The following is a 17,376-nucleotide window of genomic DNA, read 5'->3' on the forward strand; positions in this document are numbered from 1 at the left end:
ACGCAGCAACCCAACTGGTCTATGATATATGCAGGAGAGACAATCGTCCTCAGGTGTGAAATCGTGAATGGAACAGACTCAGAGTGGGAGTATGAATGGAGAACAACAAGCTCAATAAAACCTCAGAATGAGAATGAATACAAGATTATTTCACACAAATTGCACAACGGAGTTTACAGCTGTAGGGGCAGAAACACATCTGGACAGCAGCTCGTAACAGATTGGAGTGATGACTATAAACTGAGAGTCTATGATTGTAAGTCATTATTTACATTGATATGTATTTAAGTCATTCACACACACAAATAATTACCTCACATTACATTTCCTTATTCTGAAAACATTCTCTTCCAACAGGTAAACAACCTGTCCTCTCTGTGTCTCCATCATGGCTGAGTCCTGGAGCCTCAGTAACTCTGAACTGTAAGGTTAAGTATCCATCTGCAGGATGGAGGTTTTACTGGTATAAAGCTGTTCCTGATCTATCACACAAGTATCAATATTCCAACTATGAGCTGCTTCCTGGTAGCATCAATGGAACTGAACAAGATTCCTACATCATTGATGGACAGACACACACAGCAGGATATGTGTGTAGAGCTGGAAGAGGAGAGCCAGTGTTTTACACTAATTACAGTCGACCTCAGTTTGTCTGGTCTGGAGGTCAGTTTGTATTTTTATTTTACTTATTTTACACAGAGACATATTTATTCAGAATGAGTTTGACTGAGCACAGTTGTGTAACATTTCTAAACTCAGACATTCTACACGAATCCAAAGTTAACTTCAGCGACGAATATTAAACTACATTAAAACATTGATAATCAAAGATCTGTCTTTAAATTAATTCATTTGTTCACCTCTTTAACATAACAAATCCCAAATCTGATCTAATCCATCTGATAGTAGGAACACTGAGCATGTAAAATCCTATGGTTCAAGGATTCCACACACGTTAAGAGTTGATTTCCTCTTTGTTCTTTTGTCCTCAGGTGTGAACTCAACCGTGTCTTTCACAGTGAATCCTGACCGAGACCAACATTTCTTCAGAGATTCTGTCAAAATGAGCTGTGAGGGAAACTTCACAGAGTGGAGAGTGATGACATATAAATATGTCTTGACGCATTTACGCTGTGAAATAATTTCTGCATCTACATGCACCAACAGTTTATGGTGGGATGGAGTGTACTGGTGTGAATCTGCATCAGGAGAGTTCAGCAATGCTGTTAACATCACTGTACAACGTATGTTCATTCATCCTTATCTACAAGGTTCCTTATCTCCAACTAATATGTGGATCATGTAGAGAAATGAATGTTTTATCACCCCGTTTATTGTGATTGACAGATATCCAGAACTACCATTTCAATTTGTAACACAACAAATGAATTGTGTAGACAAACCACTTGTTGACAAGTTATCATTTTTACCCACCATATTTCAACATTCTTCTTTCTTTTCCATATGAAACTGATCCATCCTAACAGATCTACCCCAACCTGTCCTCTCTGTGTCTCCATCATGGCTGAGTCCTGGAGCCTCAGTAACTCTGAGCTGTGAGGTTGAACATCCATCTGCAGGATGGAGGTTTTACTGGTATAAAGCTGTTCCTGATCTATCACACAACTACACAACCCACAAGTATGAGCTGCTTCCTGGTAGCATCAATGGAACTGAACAAGATTCCTACATCATTGATGGACAGACACACACAGCAGGATATGTGTGTAGAGCTGGAAGAGGAGAGCCAGTGTTTTACACTCGTTACAGTGATCTTCAGTTTGTCTGGTCTGGAGGTCAGTTTCTATGTTTGTTTGTTGTTTGGATAGTTTTTGATCTCCATCTACATCACTGTACAGTTTATAGATCCCATACACAAGTGTGTAACCCTGCTAACCTACCTGTAATGGGTGAGGACCAAAAGTAAAGCTTCATGTAGTTAGCTGAGTAGTGAGCCAGTGTCTAGATTTGTGGAGGTAAATGCTGTGCTGTGCAACAGTGAGGTGGAAAGACCACAGGGCCAGGGATGAACCTAAGTTTAAAGTTGTATTAAGATATGAAGAAAAAAAAATTATCTATCAATGTATATATTGTTTTACAACTTAACAGCCAGCATTTCTACGAAATGAAAACACATATTTTCTTTTCTATGAAACAATTAACATGAGCATAACACTCCAATGCTTGGCACTGTTCTGCAAAGTAGTTTCCGTCAAGTCATACAGTTTTGTCAGTTGGATCCTTTACGTTTGAAATGTCTTGTAGTCAGGGAGTTTTTCCAAGTTCCAGTAAGCGTCTTTTGTTCTTCTGGGTGCACCCTATTTGTAACAAGTCAACATCAGGATGATGTTATGTCAAATCTTACCTCACCAGTGAACTCTCTCTCCCTCTGATGATTGAAGTAATCAGAAACTGTAAACCTGGATAAGTTGATTGTACTTAAACCATTTGTGTCAAGTGATTGCCTCAAATGGTTTAAGTTATTGACAGTAGAAAAAATCAATCTGTTTAAGTATAGTCAACTTAAATGTACTATAGTCAGATCTATAGTCAGTCACAATAGAAAAGTATAGTGGAGTCTACTTAAAAGTACAATAGTCAAAACTTAACATTATAAGTCAAATACACTCAATTCTAGTTTCATTAAAAATATGATTATTGCATTTTAAAATATTATATTTGGAAAAATTAATTCCAATGAAATTATTCTTTTGTCAGTGACCACACAATGCATGTACATTTTATTTATTTTATTTAGACACACATCAAAGCAACAGATATGTATTAACAATGATTCTGTGTGACATACCAGATGCAAATCTAAAATAAACCTCGTTTTCATAAAATTATTAAAATGGGTCTTTGCCAACAGTATATTCTTACTTTTTGCTTCAGATATTACCTTACAGTACTAAGAGGAGGATATTCAGGTTAACAGGAATTAGTCTACAATCAGCTGTGTGGTCTTTTCAATGTTCATAATTCACAGTGGTTTTATTTTAGATAATTTTGTGTAAACAAGCTATTAGAGGCATTTTTGTGTCATCATGTATAAGTGTCTGTCGTGGTCCATTCATTCTGTGGAGCCGCCACAAACTATGCATCAACTGGAAGTTCCAACAGCAGCCCCTCAGTGCTTTAGGCTTTTTGTTTTTGCAGAATTCAAGTGACTATACAAGCCCTTTAAATTTTAGCATAATTTACAATATTAAATGCAGTTATTCATTTCCTCTTGCTAACAGTGAAAGCACATTATAAAGTTAGAATCCACTTAAGTTTAATAAAACATCTTCATAAATGCTAATTATCATAACCCAGCATCCCAAATAAACAAAACATAGGAGGATGGAAAAACACCAGTCAAACACCAATCAAAAAACTTTATTCGCCGAACACAGACGCATCATCCCCAAGAATGACTGGAAGTCCTCTCAGGACAAGGCATCTAATGGCTGTTGGCTCAGTGCTCTGTAAAGAGATTTTACACAAGAAATATATCTTATATCAGTTTACTTGTTCATATAGAGACGTACCACAAGAGAAGGTGGGAGAATTAGTTTTTGTAATAGGTATGAACTAATCATCAGTATCATTACAAGAAAAAACAGAAATATCAACCCACCGGTGTCTGTTGTACCAGGTCAGCTAACTGCTTGCCTATCCGACCTGTCTTCCGCTTGTATATTTTCTATCAAGCTTGGACACAAAACATCAAGAACACCAAAGAAATCTTCTTCAAGATTTCTACCAACAATCCTGTTTAACTCCAAGTACACCTGAAACATATGAAATAGAGTTACCTATAACACTAGTAAACCTCTCTGCACATGTTGTCCTATGATGTATGAAACACAAAAAAGACAAAACATGTACTACTAATACTACTTTAAACTACATCAAATAATTTAATTTAAACTACTGTTGCAAAACTGTATGTAGAAAACACACAAGTACAAATGCAATTGTCCAGTGCTCAAAATTTACTTAAGTCATCCTCAAATTTACACACATTCAAATGTACACGTTTCAAACTAGAAATGTTCCAGCAGTTTCTAATACTTGAACAGAGAAAACAACCTCAGGCACTAATGATATCCTCTTTACAGCAGGCAAATGTCCTTTAAAAGCATCCAAATTTGCTAAAAGCAGCAAAATGCAGGCGTATTGTCCAAGGAGCATGCAAAGTGCAAAGACTTTAAATTGCTCTGTGTAAATTAGAAAATGGCGCAACTTTCTCTGTAGCTGTCAACGGACAAACACAGACTTGTCTTGAGTTTTGAGCCAATCACAATAGGGCAGCACTGTGGCCTGAGGTAAAACTTGATAGTTTAAGTATATTAAACTTACAAAAGTGAGTACACCCAATGGCTGTCTCATATACTCTTCATATACTCATACTGTTTAAGCAATGCAATAAAACTAATGCTCAAAAGTGGCATTAACTCAAACTGTTTGCATAAAATGAGCTTTCAGGTAATGTGGCCAGTGCCATTAGCTTCACTGACAATGACTCATCAAGACGGTCCGTACACAATAAGAGGTTACTTCTACCTTCCACTCGCCTGCACGTGTGTTGCTTGATGCTTCTCTCGCTGCTCTGGTGTGTGCTTACTACCACAATTGCTAAGTGAAAAGGGTGGGAATTGCCGCCTATAGCATTTCCTTATTGCATGGTTCCACCAGTAACAATAAAGAAACTTGACAGGCACTTATATGAACCAGATAGCTTGAAGTAAGTATAGTTTGGTGAACTTTAAAGTAGTAGGAATAATAATAATAACATGAATACTTGTTTAATTCTTCTTAATAAATTAAGGAAGTTTTGTTTCTACTGGGTTGCAAGTGCATGTGTTCTATAAGTAGGCTGATTGCAAAAATCATCACTCCGTCATTACTGTGATCCAGCTGCATCATAATAACATTTTCTTTGTGCAGCACCAAGGCCTGAAAGATTTTCATTTGCCATGCGACTGTTGACTGGGGTCCTTACTGGAATTGTACTGGTTGTTCTCCTGCTCCTACTGTATCTCTTCATTAAGTCCAAGGGTGAGAATATCACAATTCTTAAATCTGAAATGCTTTTATCTTAACAAACAAATAATCATTTGCTTTTTTTCAGGTTCGTGCAGAAACAGGTTGGTAACGTTCTCTTTTTTTCATTTTAAACAAAACCTAACAATTAATTGACTCAAAGCTTCCTGTTTCCTTTTCAAATCACTACTGTACAACATGCTTTAGGTCCTCCCAGTCCCAGAGCATCAACCTGGACCACCAGGTCAACAAGGAGGAAACTGAGGAGCATCCATACTGCTCTCTTGGTGAAGGTCAGTCTTTCTGAAAGTTTCGTGGACTGTTTCTAATATTAAAGTGTTTTTACTGCTTCAAGTGGAGCTTCTTCAAGTGTATTACTTCAAAACTTGCATTGGAGCTGCTCTTGAAGAGTAACACCCTCTAAGCTGCTGGTGCAGGGAGTCCTTACAGACCTTTAACACCTCACTGAGCCAGGCGGTCACTAAATGCATCAAAGCCACAACAATTACACTTGTGCCAAAGACAGTATCACCCTCCAGCTACCGTTACAGTGACAGCTGTCATCATGAAGTGTTTCGGAACATTAGTCATCCAACACATCAGATTCATCAAATCCTTTCTTCATGGACTCGCTCTAGTTTGCATATGTATATGGGAGAATGTATCTCATAGACTTTAGTTCAGCATTCAGTACAATGATCCTGCATCATAGTCATTTGGCCAGCTCAGCCCCTGTGCAACTTGTTGCTGGACTGTCTAGCCCCATCATGCCGAACACAGGGGTGTTCCCCAAGGGTCTGTGCTCAGACTTCTACTCTTCACACTATTGACACCAACGTATAGCACCAACCGCTTCATGAAGTTAGTAGACGACACAGCAGTTGAGGTTCTCATCATCAACAATGAGACAAACTACAGGACTGAGGCGAGCCCCACACGGTGCGGCAATGACAGCCTCGCTCTAACTATGGAGAAGATAAAAGAGACTGATGTTGACTTTAGCGGAGAACACCTAGCACCTTCCTCCAATCATCAACAGTGCTGCAGTACAGCCTCTGTTTATTCCTCAGATACTGGAACCCATTATATGTGTAGGGGAAATAAATTATTAAACAATTAAGTCTAATAATTGCACATAACAGTACAGGGATCATCTATTTCCAGCTCACAATGACATTTCTGACAATGACTTAAGTAAAATATGTAGTTTATTTACAAAAATTATAAACAATATGATGAATAATATAGCAGTTGGAGTAAAAGAAAATAAGGACACAAACGGAATCTACTTTCTTAAATTAAAGCTTTAGATTTGTTTAAGGTTCGTTTAGTCTTATCACACGCATCAACTCTGCGCAAACATGACGGTGATGGTCTACTTATGGAAAGTCCTTGGATGCCGCTCCGTAAAACTGGATTGGGGACCCAACGCTGTTCCGGTGAGCTCCAGGCGGGGTACCGAGGCGTTGAGAGAAGATTCATCCAGGTCCGGACCTCAGCGTCGGTTACAGATGGAGTCTTCCTCATTGTCACTTAGACAAAGTGGCACTTCTGAAGTTGCCGTGTGGCAGAGTCTGATGACGTGTTATTAATCAAGTAATGAAATTAAAAAATACTTCCGATGGCCGGTCGAAAATATCTACAAAAATATTATTAATGCGTAACTGTCTGGATAGTTAAAGTAACGTTCAGCTTGTACTTTGAAAAGGTCGAGCATTAAATATGGCGAGGTTGAATTGAATAATTCAAAAATAAACTTAAACACGCCAACTGTCGGGCAATAAAAACTTGGAAATAAAAGTAAAAATTATCACGAAGACAAAAAAAATTTAGACAGAACGGAGACAAAGAGAAGACTGAAAAACAACTGAGATGGAGAAAAAACTACTTGAAAGAGAACTGAGCAAAGACTGGCCAGTAGATAGTTTATCACCACGTCTCTACAGGGTGTGTCCCTTTGTTGTGAAACTGGTCTTCGGGCCTTATGGTAATTTACATGACAATGCTTTCATTTCAAGAGCATTAAATAATGGTTTTACTTCTCACAATGTTAAACTCACACATAGGATGGGAGAGACATGGAATCAAACACTTTCAAACATCATGTTGGTATGAAAACACATTATCACAAACATTCATTCATTTCTATGACTTTCCTCAGGATCCTAATTCATACGATTAAATAATATCTATAAGAAAGAAAGGTAGATTATATTCGGGCTAGGCTAACCAGTGTTGCTTTGTAGAATATAGACTTATTAAAACACTATAACAGTAATACTCAGTAGAACATTCGAAAGATATTACCTTAGCCAGACGCTGGTTGGCAGTATGGCTCCATGGTAGAAACTTATGATGAAAATACTAAAAAGGCTAACTTCTTAAAATTTTGGCCTAGAAATGTCTCATTTGGATTTTTTGACCTCTGATTTTCACTGACCCGTAGGTGATGGTTGTCTCTATGAATCAGTCAGCGGCTTTGAGGATGCTGGAAATGGTGCAGTATATATTTTTCCATGACTAGCATTCAGAAATAATGAATCGAGTTTTGTCCCAAACTGACTGACAATGAAAACTCTGTAATCTTCTTATTTTTAGCTAATGATCCAGAGAACATCTGTAACAACAATGGTGATCTGGATCCACTTTCCACCACAGGTAATTTAAATTCACCTGATGTTTGTACCTCCTCACATCACAAACAACATTTATCCAGCCTGCTGTCACGAAGCATACTGTGGTTTCAACACTTTCTTTGGCTATCACAGACACACATCTCTGCAACAGGAACCGCTGATTTGTGATCATTCTGACTAGAGTTATCCTGTCCTGGTTGCTAAGTTACTAAAGATTCTGATCACTTATGAATGTTTAAGTTTCATTAATTGATAGATCTGATCTGGTCTCCCATCTGGATTCTATACTGACTTAAGTGAAACGTGTGCTTTAGAAATTTTAAATTTTTTTCATTTCAGGGCTATAAAGAGAAGAGCATCATCAACAAAACAAGAGAAGTTCAGATAACACCAAGCTGTGGTACTTTTGAGTTCCAATCCCTCAGTTTTGGACTCTCTGTATTTTTTTCTTCAGTTTTTAAACGTAATGTATAATTCTACATTGAACAGCTTCAAGCTTTGATGTTCCAAGGCATGAATGTTAACAACCTCTGACTCCTCTGCACTGCCTTGTAAAATGGATGGAGAGTGAGAGAATACTGTGTAACGTTGGCTGCAATTTTGACATGGTGATAGCGCAGTAGTAGTTAAGCAATACAACTCAGAGTCAGGCATCAACAGCAACCATGTTCACGTCCTGTAAAGTGAACTGCTTTGCAAAGAAGTTTTTATAATATGTGAATTGAGAGTGAGATTAAAGATAAAATTTGTTTATAATGGACAGACCGAGAGAAATTATTAAATGTTGGTTGGATTTTTTGTTATGCTGATGACACAGTTTTTTTATGGTAAACCTATTTTCTTGTTTAGCATCAAAGGCTCTGATTGCAACCCTTGTATCATGTATAAGGAACTATTACATAATATTTGTGTTGTAATGTATCTGTCTCTTCACAAGTGCAACGTAATTGCGTTTTAAGAACATGAATTAACAACATTTTCTTCATATAAGTCTTCTTATAAATATAATCATAATGAATCAACATGAATTTGTCCTTTTATAAATGCATAGAAGAAAATAAAATCTATGGAAAATCTTTCTTTGGTGCATCACTTTCATCTCCAATTTTACCAAAGTAATAAAATATATATTATCATATATATATTGGACCTGTTTACTTTTACTCTGCTAATGAAATGCTCATCATTTCCAGCTCAAACAGCTGACGTAGTCTATGGAGCTGGCTGCTACTCTAGAAACACATTCTCTGTAGGTCTCAGTATGAGTTGTACCCACTGATACTGGTCAGTGGTGTCTCACTTTGTGATTTCCTCGGCTGATTCGCTTAGACCACATTTGTGTGACAGCCATTTACAATTAGTAATAACAATTATTCAATACTGACAAGTAAAGAGAGTACAAGACACAGTCAAACGATATGTGTGCATCTGAACAAGACTTTAGGTTTCAGTAAACACTCCAGTTTGCGTAATGTGAAGCAGCAAAGCCACACTTGTAGCTGAGAGGATGATGAATGCCTATCTCAGGAAGGAAATGAAATTGACTTGTGGTTATAACCCTGATAAGACGCACATTTATTAGTGTTTGCTACAATATTAATGCACAACATCTGCACGGTAGCGTCTGCTGGAAGGACATCAAGCTGTGAATTCACAGGTGAGATGTTTATTAACTTTAAACCCATTAGTTATATGTTTGTTGTCTGGAAAATAGCAGAGTTGTAGACTAAAAGCTTTCACACAACTGGAACCAAGAACATTACAACTGTAGCTGTTATTTTTGTGTGAAATTTTATCGTCAACAGTCGTCTTCATTTGATGCGGTTTCAGTGCTGGGTGTGAGGATGAGACACACTTTGTGCAGTGTTCTGGTGCTGTTCTGTGAGTGGATCATTCATTTGAAGCAAATTGCCTTCAACTCAAATTAAAGTATTTATTTCTTATATAAAGGGTGATTTGTTTCATATCTGCCTGCTATTAAATCATATACACTTTTGATGATGCTACTTGTCTGTAGTTACCTGTGTTTATTTAATTATTATTTAATTTCCGTCATTTTAATGACATCTAATGAGGCATCCATCTCTATTTTAGTGCTGAACAGACTGCTCTGTGGTCACAGTCAAGGTAATGGATGATTTTATCTTTTTCTTTTCATGCAAAACTAGCAAATAATACTTGAAACCACCACAGATGTCTAGAGCTGAACAGTTCTAAAGCTGTGCCATCCATAGGTCAGGTGGAAATAATAATGTGTCATAACCAGCTTTAAATTTCTGGACCTGTTATAATTTATATGTCCTTTTCAAACAGTGGCACATAGAGCGGTTGTGACGCAGCAACCCAACTGGTCTATGATATATGCAGGAGAGACAATCGTCCTCAGGTGTGAAATCGTGAATGGAACAGACTCAGAGTGGGAGTATGAATGGAGAACAACGAGCTCAATAAAACCTCAGAATGGGAATGAATACAAGATTATTTCACACAAATTGCACGAGGGAGTTTACAGCTGTAGGGGCAGAAACACATCTGGACAGCAGCTCGTAACAGATTGGAGTGATGACTATAAACTGAGAGTCTATGATTGTAAGTCATTATTTACATTGATATGTATTTAAATCATTCGCACACACAAATAATTACCTCACATTACATTTCCTTATTCTTAAAAGCAATCTCTTTCCAATAGATCTACCCCGACCTGTCCTCTCTGTGTCTCCATCATGGCTGAGTCCTGGAGCCTCAGTAACTCTGAGCTGTAAGGTTAAGTATCCATCTGCAGGATGGAGGTTTTACTGGTATAAAGCTATCGCTGATATATCAAACAAGCATGGCTGTACGTCTTACAGCTATGAGCTGCTTCCTGGTAGCATCAATGGAACTGAACAAGATTCCTTCATCTTTGATGGACAGACACACACAGCAGGATATGTGTGTAGAGCTGGAAGAGGAGAGCCAGTGTTTTACACTGATTACAGTCGACCTCAGTTTGTCTGGTCTGGAGGTCAGTTTGCTTGTTTTTATCTTTGTTATTTTGAGATATATTTATTGATATTTATTATATTTATTGAGATAGATAGATAGATAGATAGATAGATAGATAGATAGATAGATAGATAGATAGATAGATAGATAGATAGATAGATAGATAGATAGATAGATAGATAGATAGATAGATAGATAGATAGATGTTGGCCTAAAATAAATCTACACATTAAACTGTACAGTAATTTATTATTTCAGGTAAACAAACACTGAGCATGTCAAATAACATTGTCCTAACTTCAGAGACACTTTTAAAGTTCCTGCTATTTCTTTTTCTTTAATCAGGCTTGAACCCAGCAGCATCTCTCAAAGTGCACCCTGACAAAGAGCAGTATTTCTACGGGGAGTCTGTCTCCCTAAGCTGTGAGGGAAGCTCGACCGAGTGGAGAGTGATGAGGTTCACCGATACAGGCCTATGGTGCCGTTGCTATGAGTGGGGCAAGATGAGCGGAGCAACCTGCTCCATCCACAGTTTAGAGTACATTGACGCAGTGTACTGGTGTGTGTCTGGATCAGGAGAGTTCAGCAACGCTGTTAACATCACTGTACACAGTATGTTCAATCATCCTTTTCTACAAGGTTTCTTATCTCCATGTAGTATCTGGATAGAGAAGTGGTTCACCAGCCTCTTAACTGCAAAGTTAAACGAGGAAATCAAGAAACGTACCACTGCCTCACATATTTTTCACTTTTGGGACTTCTTTACTAAAAATCAAGAACAACGTTAAGGCTAAATGATGAAATAATGTAATAACAGCATCAGCTCTACTTAAACATATAAAACTTAATACATAAAAGCGACTTCTTTCCACAGCACAACAGGTGGAAAGCTCTTCGCTTGTGGTGACACCGTCCACTGCTGTCCTTGCTGGAATATTACTTGTTGTTCTCCTGCTCCTGCTGTATTTCTTCATAAAGTCCAAGGGTGAGAATCGTGTGAAATTATTTAAATGTCATACCAGTAAAGAGAAGGTTAACATATTGCATTAAAAATGTAATTTCTTTTTCCAGATCCATGCATGCGACTCAGGTTGGTTGCAACTCTCTCCTCATTTTACTCCTAATGGAATAATTTCTGTGCATAATATTACAATTTACTATTAAATTCACTACAATGTACTTTAGGTCCACACACATGCAGAGCACCCACCAGGGCCACCAGGTCAACAAGGATGAAACTCAGAGTCATGTTTACTCTTCTCTTGGTGAAGGTCAGTCTTCCAGAATGCTTCCACAGCTGATTCTACATCATTTCATTTCAAATACTACATCTGTATGTTCAAGGATATTCTTTCAAGATCAACATTACTTTAACTGCATATTTAAACAAGTCAGGTAATTAAAGAGTGTCCCAGTCAAACCTTTAAAACTTGAATTTCTTTGACCTTGTAGGTGATGGTTGCATCTATGAATCAGTCGGAGGTTTTGAAGATCCTGTAAATGAGATAGAGTATGTATGCTTTTTCTCATTTCTCCTCATTATGGAATTCAATTTTTGCCACAAATCCATGGCAACCCACCTCCACTGGCTCATAGCCTCCTCAACTCTGTCTTCCTACAGGACAGTTAGTTCAATAAAATACACTACACCAGGTCCGGTCTCAATCGAGTGCTCACTATCTGCGCTGGGATGACCAGCTGTTCGTTTATGTCGACTCTCAGCTCCCAGACTCCACCTACCCTTGCCTGCCCTGCACCTGTCTGGCCTTTTCTCCCTCCTGTACATACACTAGAACACAGTGAGCAGGCAGCATCCTCCCCTAACCACTGGTTTAAGTTCTGGGTCTGGGGAAAGGGCAGCACAGGGCAGCCCTATCATAAATCTAATCCTACTAGCCTTCCTGTTCCACAGCTCTCTCCAATGCAACTTCCTTTTCTCTACACTCTCCCAGTTCACCCACTGTCCTTGCTTAGCCTGCGACACTGCCTTAATAAATCTTACTGCTTCCTCTTGCCCATGAATCGCCAACACCACTCAGCTGCTGATGCCTTGCTCCACAGAGGTTTACCTACATGTTAGTCTAATCATTTATATGCTACATATTATATGTAGATAGATCACTTTGTTTGATTCGGTCACTGTAAAAGTAGCCCCCAATATTAGAGTTTCAATTTCAATTAACAGATTTATGAGAGAATTCTTCTGTTTTCTCATAAGTCTGTCTCAAACTTCTTCTGTCATTCCATCTGCCTGATCCCTAAAAAGAGAATTTGACAAAACTGACCATTTTGTGTAAATGCATTTACACAAATGAATGTTTATAATTTTGTGTATTTAGTACCACTTTATCCTTGTTTTTAACTTATTCACTCACTCATTTTCTTTTTGTTCCAGCGCTATAAAGAGTAGTGCATCATCGGCAAAACATGAGAAACCCAGATGACCACATGTGTTCATGCTGAGGTACTTTTGACATCTGGCTTTCATGTCAATCTACAGAAACTGAGATTGCAGGACTTGTGGTGAGGGTAACTGTTGTATGATTTATAATGCCACATGAAAATGTTGATTTAATTTGTTTAATTTGATGGTAAACATCTTGTCTACTTAGGATCATAATAGTTGTACAAAGAGTTCATGGTATATGTATTGAAATGTATCTGTCTTTTTACATAAGTCGGATGTGCATTTCTGAAGCAAGAACAATTGACCTTTTATGAATAATACTTCTACTCTATGATTGCCTCATGCCTGCAGGTTTCCATTTTCCGCCACTAGATGGCATCCTGTAGTTTTGCTCTCAGTCCCTCTGTTAAATACACCAATCAGGCATAACATTATGACTTAAGCTAATATTGTGTAGGTCTCACTTGTGCCTCCAAAACATTTGTGACTCATCAAAGAATGGACATGGGCCTCCTGAGGGTGTCCTGTGGTGCCTGGTAACAGAATGTTATTAGTGTGGGTCTTTGGGTTCTCCAAAAAGGCGTTGAATAACTTTGGGTTCCATGAGTTGAGGGGAGGGTCCTCTTTGGATCATCCCACAGATACTTGATCAGTTTGGGATCTAGTGAATCTGGAGGCCAGGTCAACCCCTTGTACCTTTTTAGTTGTTCCTAAAGTGTGTGTGTGTCTGTGTGTATACTTCTCGTCTCAGTGGTTTTAATGATGTGGCTGATCAGTATATGTGCAGATGCATTTTCAAGAGTATGATTCCTAATGTGATTCATAATGTTATGATATGTACTGTTGTACTTAAAAGTTATTGCATCTTGTTCTGGTGAATGTAAGTAGCAGCAGCTTCACCTTACTAGATATCTGGTTCGTGTTTCAGAGCATATAAAGACCTGATTCTCATTTTGAGAACTTTGTAACCATTTCATGAGCTATTTTCCTGAATGATAATATGGATATTTCACCCTGCTGAAGCTTTCAAATAAACAAAATAGAAAATGAGCTTGTCTACATCCACTTACTTCTGACTCCAGAAGCGAGAAGCTGTTGGCACCACCGACAGAACTGTTTGTGATGAAGTGTTGAGCTTTTGTACTCATTTTTTTCTGTCAATCTGTATTAGCCTTCTCACATATCTGCTATTTCAAGATATAACAGTAACATGTGTATCATGATTTTCAAGCCCACATTCAAAATGGGTGGAGAGAATACATAATGTTGGTCAGGATAGAGAGGAGGAGCACAGCAGGAGGACGGACATCATCATCCCCTATGTAGCTGATGTATTGGAGAAACTAAAGATTATTTTCAGGACGTACTGCATTACAATTTATTTCAAACCTGGTCCACCCCAAAGACAAAACACCCAGGCAAAAACAGAGTGACGTAGTTTATGCTGTTCAGTGCAGTGAGGAATGTAGGCTACAGACTTGTACAGTGGGGAAACCAAACAACCCATCCACAAACACATGTCCCAGCACAGGAGAGGCAGCTCATAAGGGGACAATTCAGTGGTCAACTATGGAGTGCCGTTTGTAAAGTTGCACATGTTAAAGTGAACACGTAACATTTAATAAATGTACTAAATCTAAATACTGAATCTAAATGTTAAATGTAAATATTACATTTAAATCTAAACATTAAATATTAATTTTAAATATAAATGTGAAATGTAAATATGAATGTTAAATGATTTGACATTTAGATTTATATTTAACATTTAAATTGCACTCCTCACCTCGTCAGTACAGCCAGCAGGCTGTGTCAGCGCTTCATTACTGAATCCGTTGCGCTCGTTTACTGAGATAAAACCTGAACCAATGAAACTCCAGTCCACGTTTTCACTGCTACCGGCATCTTCTCGCATACCGCACAACTGCACGCACACACACGGTGCTGCTGACGTACAGAAGGTGGGGGACACGGCAAAATGTGGACTTTGTTGTTTTAAGCTACTGAAACTAAATATCTGTATTTTTCACCTTGTGTGTCTCTACATAGCCAATGCTAGCACACTGTGAAGAGGGAAACATTTCTGTCTGACCACTAAAGTAAGGAGAGCATCACTTGCAGTATTTTACAATTATGAACCATCTTATGCCAGGGTCACTTTCAAACTAATCCTAAATTCAATGTGATTTATTTGTTAAGGCATAGACCACCAAAATAATTTTGAAATTTGCAAATGACGGTGCTATATAGCAGTGTGGATGGATGCTTTTGTAAACTGGTTTAAGATGCTTGGCTAGTTATGCATCAGGTCAGATATGTTCACTGCCAGTGTCCTAGTGTAGCATAATTCTTTATAATTCCATATTATATTATCATGTTTCTTTTATTCATTCAAGTATTTGAGCCAGTGAGACCACCATATTTGCCGGTAGACTCATACTGTAGTTGTTTGATTAGCTAAACTGATTGTGTCTAACTATTCAGATGCTGTATGAACATAATTTTGACAATGAAGTGGACTTTTTCAAGGGGTATGCTGAGGTCAGTTTGACAAAAAATAAAAATGATATTGAAATCCATGTTTAGAATTAGTAATCATGACATTTTATGAATTTAACAGTAGTACAGTCAGGAGCAGCAGCAGCCTAGCCCTAGCCCCCAGCAGCAACGGTTAGGGTCAGGAGGAGGTGTTGAAGTGAGGATCCAAGTGCGGAACTAAAGATGTGGCCGGGTCTTCAAACAAAAAGTTTTTAATGAATACTTCAAGAACAAATTTCCTTTTATATTTGCATAAAATCAATGTGAGATATAATCAAGTAGGCCATAAGTTGATAAAATATGTATTAAGCCGATGGTGCAAGGTTTGAGAGATAATGGCCGTTGAGTGAAGAAGGGCTCCCTCTCCTTACAAAGGCCAATTTAACCACTGGTTATATCTAAATGTTAAATGTAGCGCTAGGTGTAAGTAAATGTTTAGCTAATATGCTAATTCATGGTCAGCAGAAGTACCAAAATAAAAGCTTTGTTTAATTATCTGGGTGGGGAGGACTGTGGTGGTCTCCTCTTTCGGCGGTTTAGCTCTCCATGCTGTCCTTCACCGATTGCCAGCATGTCCCGGGATTTGGCTGAAAATATTGACAGAGCAGTTTTGGCAGCAAAGTTTTAGTTACACAACCAGGGGCTGCCACGGTGACACAACCAAGCACAGAATCACCAGAGGACCTGGTAAGTTTATTTTCTAGCACACATTTTCTAATCCAACACATCGTTTTAGGCAAACCAGCAGAAAGCGTTCAAAGGAATATGAATTTAACTCTTTTCCGAGCCATAACAAAGAATCAAACCGAGTCAATAAAAATGTCTTGTCATATCAATCGCTCCGTGTCTTTGAATACCATTCCAAATGTTTTTTTTTTTATCATTACTTTTGTTTCTGCACTTCTCAAAAATAATAAATAATCACAAGTGTTGCCTGCTAAAGTATGATCACATTTGTTTAGAATTTTTTGATTAGGTTTTAATGTGTTAGCTAAATTGAAAGAGAATCTGTATATTTCTCAGTTTGAAAATACTTTCTCTGTTTTGTGAGTTTGGGTTTAAACCATACACTATAAATTGTGTTTAAGCCTGACGAATTGGCTTATTGGCTTAATAGTTAGTTTTCTGACGGTAGGTGGCGGTGTGATGGCCGTGCAACTGTAGCCCACCATCGACCCTTTGTTCACCTTTTGCTTTGTTTGCTGAGCACCAGTCAGAAGGCTACTACCCTTTGCCATGTCCTGACATCCTATGTTACTGTTGCTAATTTCATTTACTTTTCGGGGTTCCATCCCCGTAGAAACACATTAATAACAGGTAAAGAAGAGGCGAGAAAGGTAATGTTAGCAACTGTGCTAACGTCAGCAGGCAAATGTCAAGCCTTTTTTTTCCCCAGTTTTCATATCTTTTGTTATATAAAGTTTTACTCACACTTTTTTTTTCTTAAGGAAACACAATTACAAGTTTGACGTCTAACTAAATCTTCAGCTTTTCCTTTTTTTAGAGACTGGACCTTTGCATGGTTTGATTTACAAAACAACAGTTAGGGGGGAGGATAATGTGCACTGCCAGTTGTGTTGTTCAGGTGCTTGCGATGCAAAATTCATAAAAGATGACAATGCTGCACACTTTTCTCCAAGTAAAAAAAACAAAAAAAAAACAGATTTATTATGGACAATGTTTCAGCACAGGGCCTCTGTAAAGGCTTTTTGTGTCTCATGTGTTACCTAGCAACATGAACATAGGTTAGTCTTCTGGTTAGTAAAGGTCACATGA

The 17,376-nt window shown here is 38.0% G+C and overlaps 1 long non-coding RNA gene across 1 annotated transcript; it reads right to left on the reverse strand.

The window, feature by feature from the left end:
* Positions 1-2,897: 2,897 nt before the first annotated feature.
* LOC125020283 lies at positions 2,898-6,880 on the reverse strand. The gene is made up of 3 exons (XR_007114190.1): positions 6,411-6,880; positions 3,623-3,776; positions 2,898-3,468 (listed from the first exon to the last, which is right to left on the reverse strand). It is a non-coding gene; the product is annotated as an uncharacterized LOC125020283 (long non-coding RNA).
* Positions 6,881-17,376: the final 10,496 nt, after the last annotated feature.

This window comes from Mugil cephalus, chromosome 1 (assembly GCF_022458985.1).
Source record: "Mugil cephalus isolate CIBA_MC_2020 chromosome 1, CIBA_Mcephalus_1.1, whole genome shotgun sequence".
Taxonomy (NCBI): Eukaryota; Metazoa; Chordata; class Actinopteri; order Mugiliformes; family Mugilidae; genus Mugil; species Mugil cephalus.